Here is an 8,838-nt window from a genome sequence, read left to right as displayed (position 1 = left end):
GTTTCCTGTAACTTGGCTTCTCATAGCGAGGAAACTGCCAGAAGGCCCTCAGCACTGGACCTCAGCGTCCGGGCAGAACATTGGGGATGGAGACGCTCCTTTAGGTATAATGGACTGAGGCCATTTAGGGTTTTAAAGGTCAGCACCAACACTATGAATTGTGTTTGGAAACGTACTGGGAGCCAGTGTAGGTCTTTCAAGACCAGTGTTAAATGGTTTTGGCAGCCGCTTCCATTCACCAGTCTAGCTGCCGCATTCTGGATTAGTTTCAGTTTCAAGATCACCTTCAAAGGTAGGCCCACACAGAATGCATTGCAGTAGTCCAAGCAAGAGATAACTAGAGCATGCACCACTCTGGTGAGACAGTCTTTGGCCAGCTAGGGTCTCAGCCTGTGTACCAGATGGAGCTGATATGCAGCTGCCCTGGACACAGAATTGACCTGCTCCTCCATGGACAACTGTGAGTCCAGAATGACTCCCAGGCTGCACCCCTGGTCCTTCAGGGGCACAGATACCCGATTCAGGACCAGGGAGTCATCCATACCTGCTCGCCTCCTGTCCCCCAAAAACAGTACTTCTGTCTTGTCAGGATTCAACCTCAATCTGTTAGCTGCCATCCATCCTCCAACCACCTCTAGACACTCACACAGGACTTTCACTGCCTTCACTGGTTCTGATTTGAAAGAGAGCTAGAGCTGGGTATCATCCGCATACTGATGAACACCCAGCCCAAACCCCCTGATGATCCCGCCGAGCGGCTGCATGTAAATGTTGAAAAGCATGGGGGAGAGGACAGAACCCTGAGACACCCCACAAGTGAGAGCTCAGATGTCTGAACACTCATTCCCCACCACCACTTTCTGAACATGGCCCAGGAGGAAGGAGCAGAACCACTGTATGACAGTGCCCCCAGCTCCCAGCCCCTCTAGACGGCCCAGAAGGATGTTATGGTTGATGGTGTCAAAAGCCACTGAGAGATCCAGGAGAACTAGGAAACAGCTCTCACCTTTGTCCCTAGCCCGCCGGAGATCATAGACCAGTGTGACCAAGGCAGTTTCAGTCCCATGATGAGGCCTGAATCCTGATTGGAAGGGATCCAAATGGCATGCCTGGAGTTGTTCAGCAACCACTCTCTCAATCACCTTGCCCAAGAATGGAAGATTTCAGACTGAGTGATAGTTGGCCATATTGGCAGCATCTAAAGATGGTTTTTTAAGAAGTAGTTTCCTAACCGCCTCTTTCAGCCCATCTGGGAAGGTTCCCTCACAGAGAGAAGCATTCATCACCCCACGAAGTCCATCGCCCAGCCCTTCCCGGCTAGCTTTTATAAGCCAGGATGGGCAAGGATCAATGAGACAGGTGGTTGGTTTCACTTGTCCAAGCAGCCTGTCCACATCCTCAGAGGTAACAGATTGGAATTGATCCCCCGCAACTTGACTAGACATGACTTTAGCACTCTCCCACCCCGGCCCTGCTCCCACGGTGGAGTCTACCTCTTCCTGAATCTGAGTGACTTTATCTGCAAAAAACTTTGCAAAATCATTGCAGGAGATCATGTGGCCCGTACTGGGCCCTGATGTAGCAGATGGTCCCGCTGAATTGCAAACCACCCGAAAGAGTCTCCTGCTGCTGTTTTCTGCAGCTACAATAGAGGCGGTGAAGAAATTCCTCTTTGCCATCACTACCGCCATTTGGTAGGCTCGACATTGAGCTCTAAACCGTGTCCGGTCAGCTTCAGAATGAGTTATCCGCCACCTGCGCTCTAGCCATCTCAGCGATTGTTTCATTGCCCTCAGATCTGTGGAAAACCATGCAATTGGAGAGGGCGCTTCGGAGCCTAACAGTCAATAGCCCTGGTTAACGCCACATTCCAGCGGGCCACCAGGGAATCAGCTGAAAGGCCATCAACATGAGATAAAGCATTCCCTGCCACTCTCTGGAAACCATTTGGATCCATTAAGTGGCGGGGGCAGACCATCCAACAAAATGGCTGGGGCAGGTTCCACGGGGGGGGGGGGTGCACTGGGAGAACCGATCTCAGTGATTAGGGGTAGGAGGAGAAGTTACGCTAAGACCAGACTACGTCATTACCAAAGAGGCAGGTTTAGTCGTTGTTTGAGGACTATCCCTGACTCCGGGTCTGGTCCACAGATCTGAGGGCAGATGTTTTCAACATCTACATGCAGAAGCTGGGAGAGATCATCAGGAGGTTTGGGCTGGGTGTTCACCAGTATGCGGATGATACCCAGCTCTAGCTCTCTTTCAAATCAGAACCAGTGAAGGCGGTGAAGGTCCTGTGTGAGTGTCTGGAGCCAGTTGGAGGATGGATGGCAGCTAACAGATTGAGGTTGAATCCTGAGAAGACAGAAGTACTGTTTTGGGGGGACAGGAGGCGGGCAGGTGTGGAAGACTCCCAGGTCCTGAATGGGGTAACCGTGCCCCTGAAGGACCAGGTGTGCAGCCTGGGAATCATTCTGGACTCACAGCTGTCCATGGAGGAGCAGGTCAATTCTGTGTCCAGGGTAGCTGTTTACCAGCTCCATCTGGTATGCAGGCTGAGACCCTAGCTGACCATAGACCATCGCCAGAGTGGTGCATGCTTTACTTATCTCTTGCTTGGACTACTGCAATGCGTTCTGTGTGGGGCTACCTTTGAAGGTGATCTGGAAACTACAACTAATCCAGAATGCGGCAGCTAGACTGGTGACTGAGAGCGGCTGCCAAAACCATTTAACAATGGTCTTGAAAGACCTACACTGGCTCCCAGTACATTTCCAAGCACAATTCAAAGTGTTGGTGTTGACCTTTAAAGCCCTAAACACCCCTGGTTCAGTATACCTAAAGGAGCGTCTCCACCCCCATCGTTCTGCCCGGACACTGAGGTCCAGTGCTGAGGGCCTTCTGGTGGTTCCCTCACTGCGAGAAGCCAAGTTACAGGAAACCAGGCGGAGGTCCTTCTGGGTAGTGGCACCTGCCCTGTGGAATGCCCTCCCACCAGATGTCAAAGAGAAAAACAACTGCCAAACATTTAGAAGACATCTGAAGGAAGCCTTGATTAGGGAAGTTTTTAATGTTTAATAGGTTATTGCATTTTAATATTCTGTTGGAAGCTTCCCAGAGTGGCTGGGGGAACCCAGTCAGATGGGTGGGGTATAAATAATAAATTATTATTATTATTATTATTATTATTATTATTATTATTATTATTATTATTTGCATTCTCGTATCTCACCAGACTGGGTGCTATGGGATCCTAGGATGAAGATTTCTTCCTGGTGGGCACATGTGCATGCAATTATGCCTAATATACTGTAATGAGTGGCGCTAATTTCTGCAAAAGCCAGGGCTACTTCCTGTGACGTTAACATATGAGAGTGCTGGAGGTGAAATAGTTAAACAGGTTACCCTATCAGAACCCAGGGGGTGGAGTCAGAGAGATTATAAAACCAGCTCTGGGAGGGGCAAAGGGAGGAGTTCATTGGGAGTTGGGTGGTTGGTGGGAGTAGGAGTGAATTGGGATAGAGTCTGTGGGTAGGTTGAGTTTGTGTAGTGAAATAAGGAAGACAAGTAAATATTTGAGAGGTGGTTTAGTGAGTGAGAGCAGGTAGCAGAAGTTATAGGTCTGGATAGGCACCCCAAGATTGTAATTCACTGAGACCGTTTATGAAACCACACGCTTGTTAAACTGCAATAAATAAACAGAAGTTTATGTTCCAACTTAACCCTGACTGGACTCAGTATTTTACCAGGTAGGGCCTGGGTGGTGGTACCAAGAAATAAATTGGTGGAACAGGGATCAATAGATGGTGAAATGTCCGGGGACCCTGTGTGATCACCACACTTCCCAACCTGCAATCCTGTGGGGGGAGGGGGCAAGAATCTATAAGAGGAAACTTCCAGATCTGGTCTGGTCAGTTCAATAATCCCAAAATTCAGACACCTGTGGATTTTGAAGGATGACTATATTTCAACTGGCAAACTTTTTAAAAGAGTGCCACTCAGGTTGGTTACCATTTAAATGGAAGCAGAACTGAACTTCTCCCTCTCATTCCATCCTCCATATTTTGTCACTCTTCATTTTCCACATTGTGGCCCAGTCCTGCTCACTAGACTGTTTTGGGGGATCCTCACCCCCTCATAGTCTTCCTTTCTAATGACGTTTTGGGCCTCTCCACAAACCATGCCTGCTAACACCTCCTTCTCATGGACGTAAGGTGCCCTTTTGGCTTCTCACTAGCAAGAACACTCATGCTTAGAAATGAAAAACAGAGGAGAAAAGGCTTTTGGATCTGCTTTTATTGCAAGGCACAAGCTCATGTGAGCCTTGAAACTGTTGCTTTTTTCAGTCTGGATGCTTTGGAGAAGAAGTCCCTAGCTGGGGATCAAGCGGGATCCAGCGGCTCTCAAAGAGAGGGAGCATCTTCCACTTTTCAAAGGCATCTATCACTCCTCCCGTCTAAAACATAGAAATCAGCAACAAAAGGACAACAGTTAGTTTCATAGCAAAGTGACCATGTTTGAGACAAGAAAATACAAAGCAAGCGATGTTGGACTATAAGAAACATTTCATGATAATAAACCATTCGGTAAGGATAGGTCTGTTTCAGTTTTTCGTTTCCAGAAACTATGAATTACATAGATTCACCTTTCAATGAGAATTGAATCCAATCTCTTGCCCATCCTCATCCCTGGGGGACTTCCTTTTATAAGTAAAATTAAATATATGACAGAATAGTGAGTGAGCTTGCAAGGTCTCCAATATTCTCCTGCAGACTGGATGTTATGCATGGCAGGGATTTGTTGTCTTTGTGGCCCCGAGGAACAGTTCTGGGGAAACAGGAAGCTTGCTCACAATTTTGTGACAATGTTTTGAGAAACACGGGAGGTACTGGCACCCTGGGGTTCATTCCGTCCAGTTGCTAATTTCTCTGCCAGGACCCAAGACAAAAGTCTACTGCCTCAGGTTCTTTCTTTAAAAGATAAAATAATAATGAATCTGCTTGGAATTGAAAGTGGGAGATTTCCTGGAATGTATGGGATGTGATACTGAGGTAATCTTAAATGGTGGAGGGAAGGACACCACACAGAGTAAGTGCCCAGCATCTGTTAAAGCTGCAGAATAGACATCCCTTAGGCACTGAGATAAACAATGGATGAAGGTGCACAACAAATTAAATGTGCCCATACAGTGTTGTTTAAGGATTTGGCAAAGGAGATCTGGCATAAACTCTCAGGGCCAAGGGGCCAAAGACAGCTGGACCAGCCATGAGGCAGGTGAGGACCCTGCTTCTGGTGGCAGAAGCCCCTCAGACAACAAACCCATTGGTGCCCCTCCTGCCCCGCTGGTTCTGCCTGTGGTGCAAGAACTCGGCACCATCTTGCTTAAAATGGGCAACAATGGTAGTGCCGCTTCTGTGCCTGCAACCAACAGGGTATGGTGTGTGGCAGTGGCAGATCAGGCCATGGCAGGAGGAGCAGGTAGATGGGGTCAGGAGCGTTGCCAGTAGCATGGCAAAGAAGCAATTCTTACTTCGCCTCAAGTGGCAAAATGGGATATGCTGCCCTTGGCTGATTCTGCCATAGATTTTTTTTGTCCTTGTTTTGCAATGGAACAATCGAGCTTGCAGGCAAAGGATGATCAACTTAGGGGACTCTGCATTTGGTACATGGAGCAATTAACTATTTAGGTAAACGATGCTTTGGGTAATTAATGGAGCAGGTAGCTGGTACTCATTGACCTATGAAAGCAATATATGTAATTAACAAATTGAATATAAGAGGGTTGTGATGGAAAAGTCTAATGGATTTTAACAGCGGATGAATGCTACGTTAAAGGATGCTAAACTGGAATCACACAGATTATTGTAAACATGCAGACTAATCAATAGTTAATTGTGACAAGCCATCCTAAAGTCTGCCAGGTTGTACGTAATGAAACTAATTTCTTAGTTCTGTGGGTCCCTTAGCCTCAGTCTGAGAAGGGATGTCAATTTAAGGTGGCAGCCACCCAAAGCAGAGGCGCCAAATAATAATAATAATAATAATAATAATAATAATAATAATAATAATAATAATAGTAAATAGTAATAACAATAATTTATTATTTATACCTCACTCATCTGGCTGGGCTTCCCCAGGACTCTGGGTGGCTTCCAACAAAATAATAAAATACAATAATGCATCAAACATTAAAATGAAATGAAATAATGAAATGAAATAATGAAATGAAATGAAAAAATGATCAACCCAGAGGCTGAAGGGAGAGGGGCAGGAGGTGTAATTCTCATTTGGCAAGAAGAAATTACCTTCTGCAACAGAACAGATCATAATCACACATTCCAATGTATTGAGAATTATCAGGACAACCTCCATTTATGCAAATACCGGCACTCCTTTCACACTCGTCATAATTGTTAAGTTCATCGTCTTGTGCAGATCCTGTGCAAAGAGAAAAACAAACGTAAGTGTGGAGAAGGAGATTAATTCACAATAGGCAGAAAGAAAGCCACAACTCCATAGCTCTTTGAACAGGAGTGGCTCTGTGACTCTCTGGGTGCCGTGGCATCCTAACTCCTACCCCCCCAACCCGCCACTGGCCACTCCTGTTCACCCCCCTTGCTACATTCACAAGAAGAAATGGTAAATGTAGTTATACAAATATTTGCTTGTAAGTGGAGGATGTCAACCTATGAAACAGGAGAGCAAGAAGTGAGGCACACGTGGCTTATAAGTTATAGAGAATCTAAAACCTGTAACTGAAGCCATCAGAGCCCCAAGGACTACCCAGAATAAAAGGCTCTATATTACATCAGGAAAACTTCCCCACTAATTAGACACGACATACGCCAAATTTAGTGAAAGACCTGTGGAAGAGGCAAATCGAAATTTTACTTTTTAAAATGTATTCCATAGAATTGCATAGAATTCCATAAAATCTAACCAAACTGAGAAAAGAGGAGGCTACTTTTGTTTTTCCTTACCACTTTTACATGTGATGCAATGTTTCCATGTATTACTGCAGCATAATAAAGTTAACATGTGAACATCAAAGCACAGCCATCCTTTGAAAGGCAGTTCTCCTTTCAAGTAATGTTTTTTTAAAAATGTGTCTACTGAACTGCACATGAAAAAGTGTAACTTCATGAAAACAGAATGAAAATAAAGGTTATATTAGGGGAGATTGCAAAGCAATGATGGGCATAATGGGGGAAATTCAGCAACACAGTGCATGTTTTCCCTAATAGACACACTTTTGCAGGCAATTTTGTACCATATATACATTTTTATGCAAAATTTACCACTAAAGAAACGTCTCTATAAAGAAAAGTAAGCTTCCTTTGCAAGGCCACAGAACAGCGACTGTACTCCTCTCCCTCTTCCACCCCATAATAGGCTGGCAGGTGTCCCTCTGCCTTCTTCCCCTCCATCCCTTACCTGGGGAAGCCAGGAGCAGCAAAGAGAGAACAGCCAAGCAGAGGTGAAGGATCTTCATGACTCCGGATGAACTGTGGTGGCAAAGCCCAATGCCTGCTTTTAAGCTAAATGGAGCCCCAAAGCTTGCCAAGAGAGGGCAGGTAGGGAGAAGAAGATTTCATAATTGTAATTTCTTTGGGACGTTGTGATTTAGGCTGACGTGGAAGACAACGGCGCCAAAATCACATGCCTCTGGAATGACATTCCTGCATTCAGTCAGTCATAGCAGTTTCCACAGAAGATCACAAACATTCAGATGTGCTGTATTCATTTTTCAGAGGGAGATAGCTTGAATCAAATGAAAGGTTTGTGAGGATGATGCAATGCCCCACATAGGCAGTGCTAGGGGGATGTATCCCTCAGGTAAATGACTCACTCCTCACCTGTCCCCACCGCATTGCTGGACCCTTGCGGTTACCTGAAGGAAGGGCACTTTTCACATGCTCGCCTCCCACAATGAATTTTCTTTTTTTTTAATTACTTTTTTATTCAAAATTAAAACAAAACATATTATCCAGAAACATATCATCCTTATTTTCCCTCTTTTTCCTCCCTCCCCCTCCTTCCCCCCACAGAACCCACCCACCCCCCGACTTCCCTCAGTTCCAGTCTTTGATTTCTCTAAAAAATGCTGTTTTCTGCATGTTACACAGTTGTATAGATCCTCAAACTATTTAAGTAATAATTATCAATAAAAAGTTTGTGAATGTTTATTCAAAACCAGCCAAGGAGTCCAATTCGCTTTGTTGCGTCTTCAAATACTTTGTAAAGGGTTCCCATTCATCTTTAAAGTCACAGTTATCCTTGTCCCATAGCTTGTGTGTCAGTTTTGCCAGTTCTGCATAGTCCATCAATTTTTCTTGCCATGATTCTTTAGTTGGGGTTTCTTCAGTCTTCCATCCTTGTGCCATTAAAACTCTCGCAGCCATTGTCGCATACATGAAGATGTTTTTCATAATGATTATTCTTAGTAGTAGTCTGCTTTTTGCTAAAAAATTTTTTACTCATATTAAAATACTGCCTCTCAATGAGGCCAAACTTAGATTCACAAAATGTTTAGGGGTAGGCGTACCCCAGCGACCCCCCAGGAAATCATGTTCTCCAAATCATGGAGATCCACGTGTTGCGGTGAAATCACCAAACTGCCTTCTTGTTGCAGGGGCGGGCCCGTTTGGATGACCTCCTTGCCTCACTGTGGTTGCCCCTTTGTTACTGGGCCAGATTTCTTTCAGTTGGGCTTTGATTGGCATATAAGGAGCTATTTAAGGGGCTGCACATGGCGAAGTACTTTCTCTTTCCCATCGTGCAGTGGATCTCCCTCCCTCCCTATAATTTTAGGTTGTGTTTTTGACCTTGCTATGCCTG

The 8,838-nt window shown here is 45.4% G+C and overlaps 2 long non-coding RNA genes across 2 annotated transcripts in view; one reads left to right on the top strand and one right to left on the bottom strand.

The window, feature by feature from the left end:
• Positions 1-3,722, top strand: part of LOC309338136 — a 60,084-nt gene extending 56,362 nt beyond the window's left edge. The window contains exon 2 of the long non-coding RNA XR_014154750.1: positions 3,583-3,722. This is a non-coding gene — a long non-coding RNA (uncharacterized lncRNA). The remainder of the gene's footprint in view (positions 1-3,582) is intronic.
• Positions 3,723-4,278: 556 nt separating this feature from the next.
• LOC309338686 lies at positions 4,279-6,436 on the bottom strand. The gene is made up of 2 exons (XR_014155020.1): positions 6,306-6,436; positions 4,279-4,456 (listed from the first exon to the last, which is right to left on the bottom strand). It is a non-coding gene; the product is annotated as an uncharacterized lncRNA (long non-coding RNA).
• Positions 6,437-8,838: the final 2,402 nt, after the last annotated feature.

This window comes from Podarcis erhardii, assembly GCF_964252035.2.
Source record: "Podarcis erhardii genome assembly, chromosome: 3".
In the NCBI taxonomy this organism is placed as follows: Eukaryota; Metazoa; Chordata; class Lepidosauria; order Squamata; family Lacertidae; genus Podarcis; species Podarcis erhardii.
The sequence above is the reverse complement of the archived record's forward strand: the minus strand, read 5'-3'. Positions and strand labels throughout refer to the sequence as shown.